Here is a 21,836-nt window from a genome sequence, read left to right as displayed (position 1 = left end):
TGCTTTCTAAGTTGAACCACAAAACTATCACTTGACAAGAAGATAACATTACCCTGAGTTTGGTCCATGACAGTCCTCATTCAGCCCTTACCCAACCACGAGGTAGAGCTGCCCTCTTTTTAGAATGAAATAAACAGTTTGAGTAGTTTTAAACATTATTTTTAAAGAGTTGTATTGAAGACTGAGGCTATATATGAAATGATCTTACTCTATGGTTGAGATCTGGAATAGCCCCAGTAAGAATCTCTAAAAATGAGCAGCAGATGTTGATGCTTAATCATACTTCAGCAAATGGCTAAGATTCTTGAGGGATCTCTAAGGGCCAGAGATGCTTGATTCATTTTAAAATGAGCTCAGTATTATAGGGAGTAAATAACTTCATTCTAATAATAATAATAATAGTAATTATAATAATAATAAACCAGTTCTAGAAATACATTTTTCCCAATTGATTCGTACTGGGCACAACTTTCCTTCAAAATCCAGTCAGTCTCTGTGGCTTAAAATGAACTCAATTTAAGAGGCTTTCTGTCTCCCTTCTGTAATCTCAGTTAATCTCACAGATGGCACCCACAGATATTTCACCCACATTACTACTTGTGTTACTTGATTATCATTGTGTTGTAGTCATTCACAAGCTATGTTCAGATGCCTGTGGTGAAATAAAATTTAAAATGGGAGTCTTTTCTTATACTTAGGGAATTAACATAGTAAATTAATGTAAAGATTTTTCTTAACTTTGAAAAATTTTTGAAACCTTTAATGTCTGCCACCACACAACCAGTGTGAGGTTGCAACCTTACAAAACAATGTATTTGTTCATTAAAAGCATAGGTAAGTGTTCTGTGGAGTATTGCTAAAATATCCATCACTTTCAGGTTCTCTGCTACCTGAATTCATGAAGCCACAGATGTGCTGATTTAAACTGTAATTGTAAGGATGTGCTTGAATCATAATGCTGTACCTCTACCTGAACGTGTCGGGGCTTGCCTTCAGAATGAAGTCACTGATGGCCCAATCAGTTGGTAGTAATGGTTTATTCACATGGGAAGACAAATGTGAGATGGAGAACTGGAGAGCTCTGCTGGGAGTTACAGGGGAATCTCTAGTTCTCATTCCTAACCTTGAAAGTGCCAAGATGACTAGAAGGGCGAGCCCCAGGAGGTGTTTAATTTCACTGTCTTAATGAGGATCCTGGGCGGCCAGGTCAGTTGCTGTGATCCTGACATCCCAGGGTTACAAAGAACTTGTTTCTACACTTGGAGCTGCAGATGTGCTTACATCAAATCGAAGTTCGGCTTCATAACCAGACCACGGGCCTGAGGTTTAACAAAGATCCAGAGAAGCCTCACTCTTCCATCACCACCACCAGCAAAGCTATTCAAATGATCTCATTTTGAATTAGCTGAATAGATATAGAAAGAAAAAATACATATTTCTTCAAAAACAATCCATTAATATTTCATCAAAATAATTTGATTGTACATAATTTCTAATCATTCATTGTTATATTGATGGATTTAAGAAGATTCACCATGATGCTTATAGTTTTTTTGAAACATGATTTGTTTATTAAAAATTTAAATAACAATAAATGAAATGGTGCAGTAAGTATTAAACAACTAGTGATTAAATATATAAGTTTGAGAATATGACCAAATTATTGGGGCAGTTAAATTTTAAATAGTCTTATACATTCTATCCTTATTTCATTATCTTTGATGCCTACAGATATCATGTAAAGCATGTCAGATTACTTCCTGAGTATAAGCAGATGATGGAATTGGGAAGGTGGAACAATGAATGGTCTTTGTCTCCATGCCAATACTTAGTGCTATTGAATGTGCATGTGCTTTTTTGTATAGCATTACATCCTATTGCTCCTGCCCTCCTATGCCTCATCTGCTGTTTTTTTAAATTAAAATTGGTTTCTCAATAACAACATTCAGGAGGTCCCCCAAAAGTGTTTTTGTAACTTCCTATATCCTGAATGCAACTTTATTTAGAGTATCTGGAGAAAGGAAGAAGCCTTGGTACCTCTTATCCTGTCCTGACCCAGATAGGTTTGCTGCTTGTTCATTTAAATAAAGTAGCCTTATGAAAGCACAACGAAGTAAAACTGTGATGAAACATGTATCTAATAGTAGGTGTGTAGCCATTTCATTTTTACTATGACTTTGAGCCTTTCATATATATATACTTAAGTCTATTTGTAAACTGAGCAGACATGTCCATTTATTTTTAAGGACACTCAAAAGTGTTTGAATAGATTAGCCAAAGCAACGTTATTTTGCTGTCAAAACTATTGCAGTCGTACATGTGCAAAATTCTTGCCCAAGGGTCTAGGAAATGGGCTTTATTATAATAGCACAAATCTACAGAATTTCCATTTGGTTTTTCCAATAAATAGTAAGGGGAGTGGTTATGTGAACTCACTGTGCTCATGAAGGTGGCTGGGTGAGTCTTCCCTTGACCTGCTTGTGACCTTCTGAACATAAGGAGCATAGAGGTATCTATCACAGAGGGTCACACCACAGCCATATTTAAGTGGAATTACAGATATATGAGATCCCTGCTGAAGGACCAGCCTTAGGCAGCCATGTTGTTACCATGAGACACAAGCTTTAGCTGATAAGAGAAAGAAATCCAAAGTAATCAATGATATACTGGGTCAATTAATTCCATCACTTCAGGACTTTCAAGTGGTAAAGAATGAAATAATTTAATAGGTGGAGATCAGAATTAACAGAGAGAAGGTGAAAAGAGGGTTTCCATAATGTAGGATCAATTACATGAGGATAATTGGCACACTGAAATGATGAGGTAACACAAACTTAGAGTAAGTGGAAACTATGAGACAGAGAACTATAGGGAGCAGAGGAGAAAAACTCCTTTGAGAAAAAAAGAACAGCATAGAGACAAAGGAGGGCATTTTTTTATAAGAGAAATACAAGTAAATTGACAATTTCTGAAGCTGCCCAGATCATCTTCTTTAGTGAGTTGTCTGTTAAGGTCTTTTGCCCATTATTAAACCAGGTTGCTTGTGTTCTTATTGTTGTTTTACCAGTTCTTTGTATATTTTGGATAAGAGTTCTTTATCAGATGTCTTTTGCCAGTATTTCCTCGCAGTTTATGGGTTTCTTCTCATTTTCTGACATTTATATTTAATTAATGTTACTGTACATTTGACCTTTATTCTAAACCTTTTCAAAACCTTTTTAAGAAAAAGGGGCATGTCAAATGAAAAAATAGTTAAAAATATTCAAATTATTTCTGAATTTCAGATTCTTCATTCTAGCATTTGAGGATGTCCATAGTTCAGCCCATTTTATGTTTCTAGTTTTATCAGGTACCAGCTACTCACACTTTTGTGCCAAATGGACTCTTCCTTTCTGGAACTCAGACACTTGAGTGAGTATAAGTTGGTGTAGCGATTCTGGTTGGCAATTTGGTGTTACATTGAAACAACAAGAACAGAACCCATATTAAAAACAAAAGTCTCCTTTACTGTAGCAATTTCTCTTACAGAAATGAATCCTAAGGAAATTGTTGTATACAACATGGTCTCTCTACCTGTCCTTTTCTAAAGGTGTTTGTTGCATTGTCGTTTATTGTGGTGAACATCATTTGTTGATTACCTAATCTATGCCCCCCTTCCTAACAATTTTTGATTTACATTCCATTGTCTATCTCACTCCCTTTGCTTCCAGGCTAACATTTTCCTACTCCAGTTCTGAAGTTGGGCTCATTGATCTTAGGGTAAACCCACTTTTTTGTTTCTGTTTGAATAGTTCAGAAACACTGGCCTATGTTAACCTATTGATGGCTTTCTGCCCATTACAGGAAATGATTCATAATGGATATGTATGAGGTATAAGAGGACATTTGGGGAAATGTAAGAGGACTAGAAGAGGTGGTTTCTGTTCTTCTGATTATATCTGTGTTTGGACGTGAGGCCTAGAATTGCTATCATTTTTCACTAGCCAAGACTAAGAAGATCCTTTGAGAAAAGCAAGCCCAAGAGGAATTCAGAGAAATGGAGCCTAACTCTGCCTGAACCAGAACTGACCAAAACCTTACTTCTAGATTTTAACCCATTACGTGAGCCTTAATAACCCATTTAATGTTTTTTAAGCAGTTTAAGTTGGATCTTCTCTTTTGAATAGATCAAAATTGATGCCTTATAGAGGGAAAAACTGCAAACATCCTAAATATCCACCAAAAGAGAACTGGTTAAATAAATAATAGAAAATTCAACAGAATTATAAGCAGAAATTAAAGATGACACTGTAGAAGAAGATATAATGACATAGAAACAATATTCATAATACTTTTGTATACAAATTTATTAAAAAAACAGTATGCATATGATAATCAATTTTGACTTGAAATCTATATTACATAAAAAATGAAGTGAGGACTTGAAGAGTGCTTATAGTACAGTGCTTGCAATGTAGTAAATGAACAACAAATGTTATTTTTATTCAATAAAATCTGTCAAATTTAAGTGATAGAATAAGGATGACATTATTTTCTTATGTTGGCATATCTGTATTTTCTAAATAGAACACATTTCATTCTATCACAATAATAAAAAACAGCTCTTTCAAAATTGTTTAATCTAAGGTACTACTTAATTTGTATATTGTCATTAATTTTTAGAAGATCAATAGAACACCATGATCACATCATAAAAAATTCTGAAGGCTAATTTTTAAAACCCCACTTACCTGCTTCTTAAGTACATTTTCTAGTTGCTTTCCCATTCTTTAAACATTCACCTCCATTGAAATGCTTATTTTTTCAATATCTTGTGAGACTTTTGTTTCCTTCCTAAGATGCAACTAAAATACTGCCTTTGCATGCAGTCTTTCTAGGTCATGCTGATTAGATGTGGTACCTTGTTCTTTTGAAAACTATAGAGAATGTAAGCTCATTTTTTGTTGTTCTTCTGTATTTTGTGTATGTTTTAAAATTTTTGCTCAGTATTTAAAGAAAATCTATAGGTAATAGTAATTAAATACTGGGAGATGTGCACATAAAAATCTGGATTTTCTTTTGAAAAATAATTAGACCTGACAATGTTACACTTGTAAGCTTGCTTTAATTGGAAGGCAGCTACCCTTTTAAAGTATGTATGTTTCCTGAAGCATTTCATTCATCTAAATTACCTTCCAGCCCCTGTAGACATTTGACTCCTACCATAGCTTGGTAAGACTTAGCACAGAAAGGTTATTTTGGTACCCGTTTATCAAATACTATTTTGCATGGTTATTTTTCATAATGTAGATTTTCTATATTATAAGTTCTTGTAGACTAGGCCCATGCCTTATGCATATTTGTAAATTCACTGTGCCCTATACACAATGGACCTTTAGCACATTACTTGTTGAATGAATTGAACCAGTGCACAAATAAATGAAACCTTTGCCACATCCTATAAATTCTTTACTTGAAAAAGGTTTTCTATAGTTGCTTTGATTAGTCAACCAAAGACAGCATGTTAGAAAACCACATTGTAGACAAATAAGGAAATTGATTCATGGATCATGGTTACTGAAAAGGCCTGTATCATTTTGAATTTCAACAAAGTGTTGAGTTTTTTAAGGTGGTATATGAAATCTTGCCTAACATTGCACTAAGAAATTTATTTGTGTCCAAAGAAATTTGATGAATTCACTTTTGTTCTTTTACTGGTAGATATGTGTTTATCACCTGTCAAACAAGACAGTGACAGAAATGCTGAAAACTTAATGATAGAGCCATCACATTTGCAAAATGCTATTGATTATGCCAAGCTGTGAGGGTAAAATTTTGGAAAGAATCTTAGCAGTCATCAGTTTCCATTTCTGTATTTAATTTTGTGAATGTAGACAGTATAGTAACATTTTAGATTTCCTTACAACATCTCTTAGAATTGCTTTAAGTGGGAGGAGAAAAAGCTTGATAGTAAGTGAAAGAATTTTTGGGTGTGGAGAAAAGTTTATAAAGTAATTAGCTCCCAGTTACGATATTTTCTGCAAACATTCGTAGCTGCCAAAAGATAGCCTACAATTAGAAACACATTCTTCAAGTTTCTAGCATATTAAATTAAACTTCTATTAACATGTGTGGAATGACAAGGGAGAAAGATCTAGATGTGTGGAGAAGAGCTGGAAAGTTGGGGTTGCCATTTAACAAGGATTCCTTATTTAGAGTTATTTTTCCTTTAACTGTCCATAACCTAGAGCTTATGGCAATGTGATACAGGAGGGCCAGAACACCCAGCACAGACCTGTGGTGTGATAAAGTCAGTCTTATCTTGATCTCATAGTCTGGACTTTGGATACGTATACAGTTGACTCTCAAACAGCAGAGGTTTGGAATGCATAGGTCCATGTATATGCAAATATTTTTCAGTAAATATAATCAGAAAATTTTTTTGAGATTTGCGACATTTTGAAAGAACATCTTTTCTCTAGCTTACTTACTGTAGAATATAGCATATAATATAGAAAATATGTATTAACAGACTGTTTATGGTATCCCCTAATGCTTCTGGTAAGGCTGTTAGTAGTCCAGGTTTTGGGGAATGAAAAGTTACGTATGGATTTTAAGCTGTGCAAATGGATCAGTGCCCCAACCCCTGCGTTATTTAAGGGTCAGCTGTAACTTGGAGATCCACATTTTCATCTGAATACGAGCTCTGCCACTTGATGTTACATTGTCTCTCTCAGCTTCATTTTATCTATAAAATTTGAGTGAATATATTCAAAATATGAACTTCACAAAATGGTTGGAATGTTAAAATCATGGAATTAATGTACCCCAAAAGCCTCCCCTTCCCACTTGAGGTTTTGGAAACTTTATGCTTCTTCAACCCTTACTTTTTCAAAACCTGCTTAAGGGGGAAGAGATCTGTTAAGATCACTCATATTTAGATGCAAATAACTGATAAGTCTTTAAGAATCACCTTGTATGTGTTTACCAGAGGTCAAAGATGTTAAGTCAAAGGAATGAATCTTTAACTGGAATTTTAGGAATTCCCTGCTTATTGAGAGACCTATTCATTGCTCAGATATTCACTTCCTCATGCTTTTGTGTTCCAGTCATGGAAGTGGTGGGCAGTCTGCATACTTAGACTAGCCAACACCTAAGTGGATACTGGTGATTAATAAAGAATATTAAAAAAGGGTAATTTTTAGGTGGTTATATTTTTATTTTAAGTACCAGTCTTCTTTAATTCTATGGCTACCTGGTATTTAAGAAATAGATACCTAATCTCTATTTAAGAAGGGCTGAATTCCCAAATAGAATATTATTTGTAACAATAATGTTGCCAAACATTTTTTCACTCAACTAGGGGAAGCACCAACAGGAATTAAGGCAGCAGCATCTGCAGGAATGCATTTGCCATGTAAATATTGCAGGTCAGGCAAAAAATAGCTTTACTTCTTTAAAGGGAAAGAACATTTCCTTGCAGATGAGAGAGTTCACAAAATATACATTAAGTGCAATTTCTAAACCCCATTGAAAGGTCTGAACATAACTTTTTTGAACACAGAGCCATTACTGGGATCAGCAGTCTGAACTGAAAGGTGAGGTTTGGACCATAATTTGGAATAATGGACAGAGCTTTGGGCAAGAAATTTGCCATATCCTGGACTTCCACGACTCCTGCTCCACTATTGCCATTAGACTAATTTTTAAGTTAATACCCCAAAATAGTCAAATGAGGCAGGAATTCCTGCAAGGTCTATTTTACAGCTTAGAAAAATGAGCCTTACATCTTGCTACATATCAAAAAAGTGGTTGTTAGATTCCAGTCCAGGCAGTTTGTCGAAGCAAAAAAGCACGTCAGATTCTTTAAATTTGTTAAATTAATTAAACAAGAAGGTTTGATGTGGCTCTTATGCTGAGGCTGTCTAAAATCTAAGCCTGTAAAAGCCTCAGACTTACCAAATCAAAATGCTAAGTACAACCAATCTCAAACAGCCAACTAGGCTTTAAGTTACAACCAATCAAATAATTTCCTTTCTTTGCTTTAATACTTTCTTTATATAAATCTCTGCCCAGGTTCCTGCCTGCGGAGTGCTCCTAACCACTTCTGGTTTGGTACTCCCAGATTCCAATTGATTTTTGCTCAAACTCTTAAAATTGTTAGTATGTTTCTGTCCATCTTTTAACAAACTTTAAGGCCAGATGAAATTTCTGTTTCCTTATCCATCAAACCTCCCCTAATAATAATTATCAACACATTCTCAGTTTCTTCACTATACTGGGTACTTCAAGTGTATTATAGGTTGAATAATGTTTAATCTTCTGTATCAGAATTTAAAGTTAAGCATTATTGTGCAGCTTTTATACTTGAGACTGTAAATTTCAGAATTAAATTTGTACCCAGGAAGGGTTCTTTGCTTATAGGCCACCCAGTCTTTCTACCCTACCTCTTATTGGGAATAACTTGAATTGTTTCAGAAGCGGAGATTCACTGTCATCTCTGCTCTTGAAAACCTCTGGGAGGCAGCACTGTAAAAAAAGCACACGAGGTCCCTTTTGCTTAGAAGGTTGACTCCAGTAACTGCCCAGTAATTTAATATTTTTTCCAACTCTGCTTTCATCAGAAGGAAATGCCCAATTGACTGTCTGTATTTTGCACTGTGTAAATGGGGAGCTGCGAGAAAAGTTCCAGCCTACCCATGCTCATTCACACGCATGGGTATATACAAACTCACTGAACATTGTCCTTACACTTCTTTTTTATAATTTGGTCTCTTTTAAAAATAAAATACTGCCACCTGGTGGAGGTTAGACGATGTGAATGAGGCTCCTTCAAGTTCACTCTACTGTTTTGTTAAATTTGATATGTAACTATTTGCTTCTACTCTGCGCTAAGCAATCTTGAGCATATCTGGTCACAAAAATAAGTAAGACCTAGTTTCTACCCTCAGAGAACACGGAGTAGCATGAAGCTGCCAGCAAGGGAACTGCCCAGGGGATGCCTTGGGTAAATGTGACGCAGAGGAGGTCTGTGCCCTAGAAGAGTAGCTACAGCTGACTTGTGGGGGAGGCTGCTTTGGAGCGGATGAGTCTTGCTTGCGCAGACTCCTGAGAAGTAGTCAGGTGCAGAAATGGTGGACCACAGGAAACAGCATGAAGTATGTAGCACAGAAGTAAGAAAAAGCATAGGTTTTTCACTAAAGCAGATTTTGGTTCTAAAAGTTAAAATTTGGAAAGAGGAAGAGACAAAACATGAGCCTGCAAAGCTATCCCAGACAGATCACAAAAAGCAATAAGATGCCGTGTTAAAAAGATTGCAGTTTACTGACTTGATTGTTTTAAGAGGCAGGGAGATAGTTATGATTTAGCAGATCAGTCTGTTGGCAGAGAGGATAGATTGGTAGTTGATCAAGCTTCAGGTCCTATTGGTGAGGAAAAGTGAGGGCCGTGTGAAGTTACAGGGAAGATGTATGGTTTCAGACTCACATTCACAAAGAGCCTCAAATACAGATTTTTTTCATTGTTTTTAATTAAGGTATCATTGATATACACTCTTATGAAGGTTTCACAAGAAAAGCAATGTGGTTACTACATTCACCCTTATTATTGAGTCCCCCCCCATACCCCATTGCAGTCACTGTCCATCAGTGCAGTAAGATGCCACAGAGTCACTGCTTGTCTTCTCTGAGCTACACTGTCTTCCCCATGACCCCACACATACTATGATACCCCACAATGACCTTCTCCCTCCCTCTCCACCCTCCCTCCCCCAACTCTCCCCTCTGGTAACTACTAGTTCCTTCTTGAAGTCTGTGAGTCTGCTGCTATTTTGTTCCTTCAGTTTTGCTTTGTTGTTATACTCCACAAATAAGGGAAATCATTTGGTACTTGCTTTCTCTCCCTGACTTATTTCACTGAGCAACATGCTGTCTAGCTCCATCCATATTGTTGCAAATGGTAGGATTTGTTTCTTTCTTATGGCTGAATAGTATTTCATTGTGTGTATGTACTACCTCTTCTTTATCCATTCATCTACTGATGGACACTTAGGTTCCTTCTGTATCTTGGCTATTGTAAATAGTGCTGCGATAAACATAGGGGTGCATATGTCTTTTTGAATCTGAGGACTTGTTTTCCTTGGGTAAATTCCTAGGAGTGGATTTCCTGGGGCAAATGATGTTTCTATTTTTAGTTTTTTGAGGAACCTCCATGTTGATTTCCACAATGGTTGAACTAGTTTACACTACCACCAGCAGTGTAGGAGGGTTCCTCTTTCTCCACATCCTCGCCAGCATATATTCCTAGTCTTTTCTATGTTGGCCATCCTAACTGGTGTCAGGTGATATTTCATTGTGGTTTTAATTGCATTTCCCTGATAATTAGCAATGTGGAGCGTATTTCCTCATGTACATGTTGGCCATCTGAATTTCTTCTTTGGAGAAGTGTGTCTGTTCATATTCTCTGCCCATTTTTTCATAGGGTTATTTGCTTTTTGGGTGTTGAGGCATATGAGTTCTTTATATATATTTTGGAGGTTAACCCCTTGTTGGATATGTCATTTACAAATATATTCTCCCATACTGTAGGATGCCTTTTTGTTCTGATGATGGTGTCTTTTGCTGTACAGAAGCTTTTTAGCATGATGCAGTGTCATTTGTTCATTTTTTATTTTGTTTCCCTTGCCCAAGGAGATGTGTTCAGGAAAAAGTTGCTCATGTTTATATTCAAGAGATTTTTGCCTATGTTTTCTTCTAAGAGTTTTATGGTTTCATGACTTACATTCAGGTCTTTGATGCATTTCGAGTTTACTTTTGTGTATAGGTTTAGACAGTGATCCGTTTAATTCTTTTACCTGTAGCTGTCCAGTTTTGCCAAGACCAGCTGTTGAAGAGGCTGTCATTTCCCCATTGTATGTGCATGGCTCCTTTATCACATATTAATTGACCATATATGGTTGGGCTTATATCTGGGCTCTCTAATCTGCTGGTCTACGGGTCTGTTCTTGTGCCAGTACCAAATTGTCTTGATTACTGTGGCTTTGTAATAGAGCTTCAAGTCGGGGAGCATAATACCCCCTGCTTTATTCTTCCTTCTCAGGATTGCTTTGGCTATTTGGGGTCTTTTGTGATTCCATATGAATTTGAGAACTATTTGCTCTAGTTCGTTAAAGAATGCTGCTGGTACTTTGATAGGGATTGCATTGAATCTGTAGATTGCTTTAGGCAGGATGGCCATTTCAACAATATTAATTCTTCCTATCCATGAGCATGGGATGTATTTCCATTTATTGGTATCTTCTTTACTTTCTCTCATGAGTGTCTTGTAGTTTTCAGAGGATAGGTCTTTCACTTCCTTTGTAGGTTTATTCCTAGGTATTTTATTCTTTTTGATGCAATTATGAATGGAACTGTTTTCCTGATTTCTCTTTCTGCTAGTTCATTGTTAGTGTATAGGAATGCAACAAATTTCTGTGCATTAATTTTATTTCCTGCAACTTTGCTGAATTCAGATATTAGATCTAGTAGTTTTGGAGTGGATTCTTTAGGGTTTTTTTTATGTACAGTATCATGTCATCTGCAAACAGGGACAGTTTAACTTCTTCCTTGCCTATCTGCATGCTTTTATTTCTTTGTGTTGTCTTATTGCCGTGGCTAGGACCTCCAGAACTATGTCGAATGAAAGTGGGGAGAGTGGGCATCCTTGTCTTGTTCCTGATCTTAAAGGAAAAACCTTCAGCTTCTCACTGTTAAGTGTGATGTTGGCTGTGGGTTTGTCATATGTGGTCTTTATTATGTTGAGGTACTTGCCCTCTATACCCTTTTTGTTGAGAGTTTTTATCATGAATGGGTGTTGAATTTTGTTGAATGCTTTTTCAGCATCTATGGAGGTGATCATGTGGTTTTTGTCCTTTTTGTTAATGTGTGGATGATGTTGAAGGATTTTCAAATGTTGTACCATCGTTGCATCCCTGGAATAAATCGTTCTTGATCGTGATGGATGATCTTTTTGATGTATTTTTGAATTCGGTCTGCTAATATTTTGTTGAGTATTTTTTCATCTATGTCAATCAGGGATATTGGTCTGTGAATTTTTTTTTTGTGGTGTCTTTGCCTTGTTTTGGTATTAGAGTGGTACTGGCCTTGTAGAATGAGTTTGGGAGTATTCCCTCCTTTTCTACTTTTTGGAAAGCTTTAAGAATGATGGGTATTAGTTATTCATTAAATGTTTGACAACATTCATCAGTGAAACCTTCTGGTACAGGGGTTCTGTTCTTAGGTAGTTTTTTGATTACCAGTTCAATTTTCTTGCTTGTAATTGGTCTATTCAGATTTTCTGTTTCTTCTTGGGTCAGGCTTGTTAGGTTGTATTTTTCTAAAAAGTTTTCCATTTCTTCTAGGTTATCCAGTCTGTTAGCATGTAATCTTTCATAGTATTCTATCATATTTCTTTGTATTTCTGTGGTGTCTGTAGTGATTTTTCCTTTCTCATTTCTGATTATGTTGATGTGTGTGGACTCTCTTATTTTCTTTAGAAGTCTGGCTTGGGGTTTATCTGTTTTGTTTGTTTTCTCAAGGAACCAGCTCCTGCTTTCATTGATTCTTTCTATTGTTTTATTCTTCTCAATTTTATTTATTTATTTTTGCTCTATTCTTTATTATGTCCTTCCTTCTATTGACTTTGGGCCTCATTTGTTCTTCTTTTTCTAGTTTTGTTAATTGTGAGTTTAGACTGTTCATATGGGATTGTTCTTCTTTCCTGAGGTAGGCCTGTATTGCAATATACTTCCCTGCTAGTATAGTCCTCGCTGCATCCCACAGATTTTGTGGTGTTGAGTTATTGTTTTAATTTGTCTCCATATATATATTGCTTAATCTCTGTTTTTATTTGGTCATTGATCCATTGATTATTTAGGAGCATGTTATTAAGCCTCCATGTGTTTGTGGGCTATTCTATTTTCTTAAATACAGGTTTTTTATATCATTTCCAAATGAGATTATACATTCAGATGAAGATAAAAAGGATAGGTTTGAAAGATTATATTATCAAATAGTTTTAAACTTTGATTCCTCTATTAGCCCTATTTCTTGCAATACCATCTGAATTGTTTTATAAGTACTTTAATTGTCTCATGAATAGCACAATTTTACTTGTATTGAGAGCATTATTCTACCTAAATATTTAATACATACTTTATGTTTTATAGGTGATCTGGCTTTTTAAAAAATTTTGTTTATATATTGAAAGTCTTACAAAATGAAAACGATGTATATACTTTCTTAAAGTCCAGAAAAATCCAGTGATAAAAATGCAATGGTAAAAGTATTAGAGGCAGAGAAAAGAACTGAAAAATATTTTGAAGGGCAAATGAACAGAGATGGAGTAGATTACTGAAGTTGGGGGAAGCCAATTGGAAGATGAAGGGGCAAGAAGGAATCTAAAATGACTCCCAGGTTTCTGCCTAAGTGACTCCTGGATGCAGTCACTTTTAACTGAGGCATGGGGTAAAAGAGGATGAGGCATTTTTTATGTAGGGACAGCAGCTCCATTTTGGCTGTGTAGAAATTGAAGTTCTTTAGAGCAAGTCAAAAGAATTTGTCTAGCCCACAGTTAAGTATATGAAACTGAAGCTCATGGGATTAGCTAAGGCTCAGTAGAGATACGTGAATTGTCAGTGTTAAGAAGGTAACTGAAGCTCAAGGATGGTTGAGAACACCTGAGGTACATGGTCGTCTGCAAAGTCAGTGGAGTGAGGGCACCTCCCGGGACTCATCCTAAATCTGGAAGATATTTCTACGAAGGCAAGTGGGTTATCTTTCTTGTGAAAACTAACACCTAAAGCCATAGTGATTAAATGAAAGTTTGAAGAAAAGGAAAAAGAACAAACAGGGATTAAGAGGAAAAATTTGAAAATTCCTGCTAAATTGTTAAATCAAGATACTTATTATAGAAGTAGTTTGAGTAGAAACAGCAGAAAAATATGGGTTCCAGGTAGAGAGAAGGGAAAGTAATATCAAATGTCCTGTTCTCCAGTTACTTTCCCTAGAGCAGGGCATCTGACGGAAGATGTAAGAGGACATGATGGCAGGATTCCTCCATCAGCTCTACAGTCTCGATTCAGTGTCTTTTATCATAGCCAGAAGAGAGGCTAAGGATAAATTTTTCATGGCATTTTAATGAATAAAAATGGCTTTGAAACAACCTGAATTTCTCTCTATTGGTAATAACTGAGCCAGTTTCTCAAAATGGGCACACAAAGAAGGCATTTGTAGTAGGCTGAAAGATGGCCCCCAAAGATATCCAGGTCCTAATCCCTAGAATTTTTTAATCTTGTCTTATATGACAAAATGGATTTTGCAGTCCTGATTTAAATAAAGGATTCTGAGATGGAGAGATTATCCCGCATTATCTGGGTGGGCTCTAAAATGAAGGCAGTATCTTCCTAAGAGGAAGGTGGAAGGAGATTTGACAAACAGAAGAGAGCACCATGTGACAGAGCAAAATCAGAGAGAGACAACCTGTAACTTTGGAGAAGGAAGGAAGGTGCCACAGGCCGAGGGATGAAAGGAATCAAGCTCTCTAGAAGCTGAAAAAGGTCAGAAAAGGATTCTCCCTGACAGCCTCCTAAGAAGGCACAGTTTCTGCCGGTTTCTTGATTTCTGCCCGGTGAAACTGATTCTGGACATCTGGCCTCCTGAACTATAGGAGAATATATTTGTATTGTTTTAAGACATCAAATTTTTGGTAACTTGTTACATTGTTAAGTAGGAAACTAAAACAATATTTTAAACATAAAAAATTGCTCTAGAAATCTCTTAAAATATTCTTAAAAAAGAAAAAACTCTTAGGCAAAGTAGAATTTTTTAAAATGTTTTGACAAAGTACAAAATGAAGCTTCAAAAAATGTGGGCATGGTTCCAATGTTATTCCCTGGAGAACTTTGGTAAATGAACTTTAACCTTCAACTATGAGAGTAGAGTTGACTATATATAAAAATACACACACACACACACACACACACACATTTGTTTAGTTGGCAGCGTCACTTTCTTCATGGAGTTAAGATTAATTTCATTTTTTTTTTTTAACATTCTGACTCCTTTGATCAGAGAGGAACCATTTTATATTTTGCCATAAATGGAACAAGTTGCATGTGAGGTCATTTGAATTGTATTTTTGAATTTTCCAGTGATGTCTTCCAGACCCTTATAGTTGGGTACCCTAGGCCATCTAGCCTTCTCCATAATTTCCTCCCTCAGATGGCAAAATGATGTCAGTGATGTGAGACATGGTGTGGCCTGCCTGGGCGTCCAGAGGAGAGAGACCAGGCTGTTTCTGTGGTGTGAGCTCTGGAAGGGATCACAAAGATCCTGTCATCTTACTTCCTGATTGTTCTGTGTGCAATTATCTGCCTGATTCAGATCTCTAGCCTTTTTGGGGGAACTACAAATCATGCAAATAGGCAATTAAACACCTACTTAAATACCTAAACCCTTTATGTATCATATAGTATAAGAATTAGACTGAAGACTTCATGGAAAACTGTCAGGGTTATTTACACTACCAAAGTTTTTGATTAACAATTATTTTCCATGACTCAGAAATATGTTTTACTTAAGATTACATGTCAAGGTATTTGTTTAGGGAGAAAACATGTCATAAAATGTTAACTGATGAAATAGATGAAGTGTATGTCAGTGTCTTTATTGTTTTGCTTTTTCAGTTTTCTGAGGGTTTGAGATTTTTCAAAATCGAGTTTGGAGAAAAATTAAGAGATAGGGTACAATGAGTTTCTGAAATGCACTAAATCTGTAGATATAGAAATGTGACTATTACTTCTCTGGTCTGATCATTGGGAAGCATCCAGATGGTATATAACCTATTGAGGGAACTTAATTTGGAGGGAAGAAAGAGAAGAAGTCTCTATCATGGAAGGAATGGGGCATCCAGTTAACAGAGTGCATGTGATACATGTTACCCACTTATTCAAATCTTTGTTTGTTGTTATATTACTTTTAAAATTCTACCTTAGTTTAGTTAAACAGATCTACACTGTTAGCAATAAAGGTATAACTTAAGACTGCGTGCCAATGGGCATGTTGAATTGAGTCCAGTTATTGTGATGGATATCAATAATTACTTAAGATGAAGCTTATTGAGTTTTTTTTTTTTTTTTTTTTTAGGAGAGCAAGGCAGAAGCTTTTATTTAGAGAGAAAGCGAGAGGACAGAGCTCCTGGCTCAGGCCAGGAGGGGACAAGAGAGTCCGGCTTATTGAGTTTTTAAAACATTATTGTACCTATAAAAGGGAAGCTAAGTTGTTATCCAACAAAAAATGATAGGGTCTTATAATGCCAAGATACGGAAAACAATGTGTTTGTAATGAAATGTATCATCGCCACACTTTGTTCTTTCTAGTATAAAAACCTTCCTGGCATCTGCAGATGAACATTCACACTTGCAAATTTAGCTCAGTTTTCAAAAGAAACATCCTTTAAATGTATAAATAGTATGGACTGGCAGTAAACAGTTATTTTACTGTGATCTTATTTTTTCATTAGCCCTAAAGTTTATATATTCTGGGACTATACTGACACCTAGAGGCAGTCAGTTTTAAGTATCATGTCCAGTGGTTTTCATACATACATACATACATTTCTTGTACATACATTTCTTACATAGGGGCTAATTTGTAATGCTTTATCTTTTCCTTCTTTTCTAAGCAAAAGAAGTATCTATAGAGGTATCTTATTGTAAAAAGTAACATACTGTACAGAAAACAGAAGGAAAATAAAGAAACTTTATACATTAATGGAATCAAAAGTCATACCATGATTAAAATGTATTTTTTTCCCTTAGGAAGGTACTGTTGTAGATTCCATAGTTTCTTTGTGAATTTAGTAATATGAAGATAATTTAAAGAATTTGAATCAATTTTTAAAGTATATATTATGCAGTATATTTGGAAGAATAAAGATTATATTGAAACAAAATTATAACATACCTGTATGCCTAACGGTTTAGGTCTCATTGTTCTATGGCTACACATGTTTTAGGAATTTATTTATGTATTTTAAAACTAAATGGAGGAATCAGTTAAGGAAATGCATTGCTCCTTAATTTGGAGAGCTGTATGTGCATAGTCTGATTCTCTCTTAAATATATTGTTATTTTAGTGTTTAAACAGGAACATTACAGTCACTGAACAGAGCATATTAAACTTAATGAGAAATTTTGTCTTTCTATAAACATATAGCATGGGAGAGATCTATTTTGAGGTTGCCTCACAAAACTGAAAGCACAAAAGAGGCAGACGGTGCAGCCACAAATGAGGCTTCTGAAAGGAAGTGCTGCCAAACCCAGGAGCTCCCACAGCTATTTGCATAAGTGCTAGCAAAGTTCCTCAGCCGATCTGGTCTTGCACCCCAGACGCGGAAAAGCAGATGAAACAGCAGATGACCATTTAGATTGCCAGGGTGTGTGAACCAGCGAACATCCCCCACATTACTCACTAAGTAATGAGGAGGGGCCTCAGATATGTTCCACAATTCAGATGGGACTGCCAGTTGGCCCCTGGGCTTCATTCCGTGTGATCCATACACAGCAGAAACACTCAGGAGACAATGCAAATGAGTCAACAGACAGCACGGAGGTCCCAGCAGCAGCAGGCAAGGTACTGCCTATGCAACAGGGCGTGATGACAGATAATTAGCTGTGACATGCCCCTTGATGGCAGTGGGATGAAAGCGTTCAGTTGGAAACCACTGTGCAACATGGCATTGTGAACCATGAGCTTTAACTTTAGAGCATAAATTCTTTTTTGCCAAATCATTTTTTTAAGGAGATTGTTGGGAAGAGTTAAGTGTTCATAAATCTAGGAATGAATGTTAAATTTTATTAAGTGCTTATTACTATGTTCCAGGCATTGGGAGATAGACTTGTCATACAAGGTCAAATTTAATGTTCTAAAATTCCTATTTTTTAAGAACTCCCTTATTTTACATATAAGAAAACTGAGGCTTTTTGAAATAATGCAACTTGCTCAGTGATAAATTGCTAATAAGTAGAAGCGACATGAAGCCAGCTTAGGGCTGTTTGGATACAACATTGGGCCTATAATTTGTCTATCACAAACATGTTAACTTTTTTTTAAGGGAATTTGATAGAACGTCACTCCCCCAACCCCACCAACCACCATTTTTTCCTAGTCTTTGGATGTACTTGGCTCTACTCCACTTGAGTAAAATAAGTGTTATGTTTTTGGTATATTTATATCATAATTTTTAAATTTCTTCTTCAAAGTGTTGGTTATTTAAAAAAAATATTTTAAATGACTATTGGGGCATTGGAAAAATTTAATATGGACTATATATATTAGAAAATAGTATTATATCCATATTAGATTTCCTGAATTTGGCTGTTGTATTGTGGCTATGTAAGAGAATGCTATTCTTCTGAGGAGACACATGGAAATAGGGATAAAGGGTCACGATATCTGTTACATGCTTTAAATCTTGTTCAGGATAAATACTGATAATAACATGTAAGGTGTATATGGAAATAGAGTGCAAAGCAATGTGCAAAATAGTGATAATTGATAAATTTATGTGCTATATATATGGGAGTTTACTGTATTCTTACAACTATTCCGTAAGTTGAATTTTTTTAAAGTAATTGAATAATGAACTATTACATTTTTTAGCTCTCTATTAGGCCAGTTTTTCTTTGAAAACTTTAGGAGTACATGGACAAAGTTAACCAGGACTTTGAGTGTTTGTAGTCTTGGAGGCTGAATGCTGCTGATTCCCATAGCTGGCTGCCTTTTCCCCCTTGTCACAAGTTATCAGTGTCTTTTCAACTGGTGTAGTGCTCTGTTGTCTGTGAAACCATCTGGGTGATATGCTACTCGCTCTTCATTTTTGTGGCCCAGAAGGGCCTTATGATAAGTGATTATGATGAAGGATGATAATCTATACAAGAGACTTCTAGTCAATAAGAAGACGCATTTTTGGTATTATTATTTGCTTGGGCATTTCAGTCATGTAGAAGATTACTAATCTCACAAGCCATTTTTCCACCAAAATGAAAAATTGCATTTCTTCTGCTTTCAAGAATCACGTGAACAGTTTTTAAACCAGAAGGAGAAGATGTCTCATTGTTCATTTCAGTTGAAGACATTTGATATTCATAATCAACATTATGAAATATGTTCAAAGCTGCCATCTTGTGGTGATATTCTATTCAGTTTTTAGCAGATACATTGATAAAGTCTGGCTACATCTGAAGACTAGAAGGAAAGAACATTGCAGAAATACATTTTAGGACATGTCAGGAGTCTGTATTTTGAAGCCTGTGTAAGAAAGAATATATGAATGTATTTCCATGTGTAGTTTACTTAGTCTAACTGATTTATAACTGGCCTTACTCATTTTACTAACATTTCTAACTGAAAGTCATGACAGATTGTGTTCATTGTCCTTTATTTGCATCTTCCCAAAATTAAGCCACAGGTTTCTATTTCATAGGGGAAAAATTAAAAATAAATTTTTGCTTAGCAATATAAATTTTGAAACCGATCATTCATTACTGAGAGTTCTGTAAGAGTCACTCTTTTACTTAAAATTTTCTTTCAGAAAGTCAAGGTTCATGAGGAACCACCAAGGTCCTCTGCCCCAGTCCTACCCCCAACAAATCACACTTTCTGGATATAGTGATTTCCAGCTCTTGAAGTTTCTTCTGATTTCTAAATAATGTATTTAAACTTCAATTTCTTGTCTTTTAAAAAAATGTAGAGGTTGCATGTTTTAACCTTCTACTGTGGATAACGAGGACCCTGTGTGGCTAGCTTTTCCAGAAGTTTTCTCATCTTTTAGGTTTCAGCCTAATTTTCAGTTCTTCAGCTAATCTTTTTTAATCACTATCTAAATTAGATACCTGCCCCCCAGATTTCTTTTTTTAAGGAATGTACATTATTTCTTTCATACTATTCTAATTACTAAATATTATGATTGTTTATTTGTTGTGGTAGTACTCTTAAGTCACCACAATCCCAAATTTGTTCTCATCTCTTGCTATTAGAATTCTGATTTTACTTTTTATTATTATTTTTAATTGAAGTACAGTTGCTATAATATTATATTGGTTTCAAGTATACAACATAGTGAATCAACAGTTACATACATTAAATCCTCACTTCAACTAGTGCATTTACTATCTATCAACATAGAAAGATGTTACAAAACCATTGACTGTATTCCCCCTTCTGTAATTCCATCCCAGTGACCAATTTATATTATGATTGAGACTTTGTGCCTCTTTATCCCTCTCACCCACCTTAACCTTTCCCCCATGGAAACTGCCAGTCATTTCTGTGTCCATGAGTCTACTGCTGTTTTGTTAGTTTGTTTTTTGTTTTTAGATTCCACATATAAGTGAAACCATACAGTATTTGTCTTTCTCCGCCTGGCTTATTTCAGTTATCATAGTACCCTCTAGGTCCTTCTATGTTGTTGCAAATGGCTGAATTTATTTCTTTTTTATGGTTGAATAATATTCCATTCTGTATATGTACCACATCATTTTTCTTCATTCATCTGTTGATGGACACTGGCTGCTTACATATGTTGGCTATTGTAAATAATGCAGCAGTAAACATTGGGGTGTTCAGGATAGCAGCCAACAAACCAACAACAACAAAAAAACCTCTCAGTTTTCTATACTCCTTGGCCACATGACAAATTTCTAATGAGATACAGGCAGAATTCTTGGGCAGACATCTATTTCTGAATAAAAGGAAATTTTCTGTATGGGATAGACACAAGGTCTGGAGAAGTAGCAGCCATTTTTCAATCCTGATAGTATAAATAGAAGGATAAAACCCATACAGTAAAGGTAGTGGAAAAAAGTTAGGAAGAATCTGAATCCTGATAGAGTACATTATTTTTTGTCATTCTTTCCCTTTAGATACCGTGCTCCATGAGGCCAGGAGCACTGTGAAACTTGTTTATCTTTGAAGCCTTAAATCAGCTTTTCTTTTTTTATTTCCAGAATGAAAGTATTTAATTTTTTATTGGAATATAGTTGCTATAAAATATTATATTGGTTTCAGATGTACTTATATAAGCTTTTCTTAACCTCTGCACTATTAACATTTGGGGCTGGATAATTTTTCTATGTAGGGGGCTGTTTTGTGCCTTCTATGATGTTTAGCAGCCCCCAAAACCCAAGATGCCTTTGGGTGTAAATAGCCCTCCATGAGGGACCATTTTTTTAGAGGGACAGGTTCAGTGCTCAGGATATAGTAGTCACTAAGTATTGATTGTATTAACAATATTAATCACTAATTGGATGTGAGGCTTGAGAGAGGTGGTAGAATTCAAGAGTAACTTCCAAATTTCTCTCTTGGGCTAGTAATATATCACTGTCTTAAAAAATGGAGAGGCACATTCTAATTTGTCAATGTTTCCCTTAAATTGTGGTCTTAAAGTTAAGTAAATATTCCAGATGTGACTCAAATGTCACAGATTTATGTTTTTCTATTAACGAAGTACAGTACATCAGCGTTCACATAATATTTTTTCCTCTTTATCAATTGCATAGCATTTTCCCCTTTTATTAGTCACATTGCACTACTGGCTTACAATGAACTTGATATCCACTAAAATCATTTCATCTCTTTCACATTGGGCTTTGTTCTTGGCTTGTTAACAAGTTAAAAAGAATTTTTTTTCTGTTCCTTTTACCTCGCTCTGCCCAAATTGGTGCTCCATTGGTTGGTTGGGCTGGTTGACTAGGAAATGTCAATGGACAAAATAACATTGTTGCATATTCATGGACTGAATTCAGGACAAATGTCTTACAA

This window comes from Manis pentadactyla, chromosome 3 (genome assembly GCF_030020395.1).
Source record: "Manis pentadactyla isolate mManPen7 chromosome 3, mManPen7.hap1, whole genome shotgun sequence".
Taxonomy (NCBI): Eukaryota; Metazoa; Chordata; class Mammalia; order Pholidota; family Manidae; genus Manis; species Manis pentadactyla.
This window is presented reverse-complemented; position numbering follows the sequence as displayed.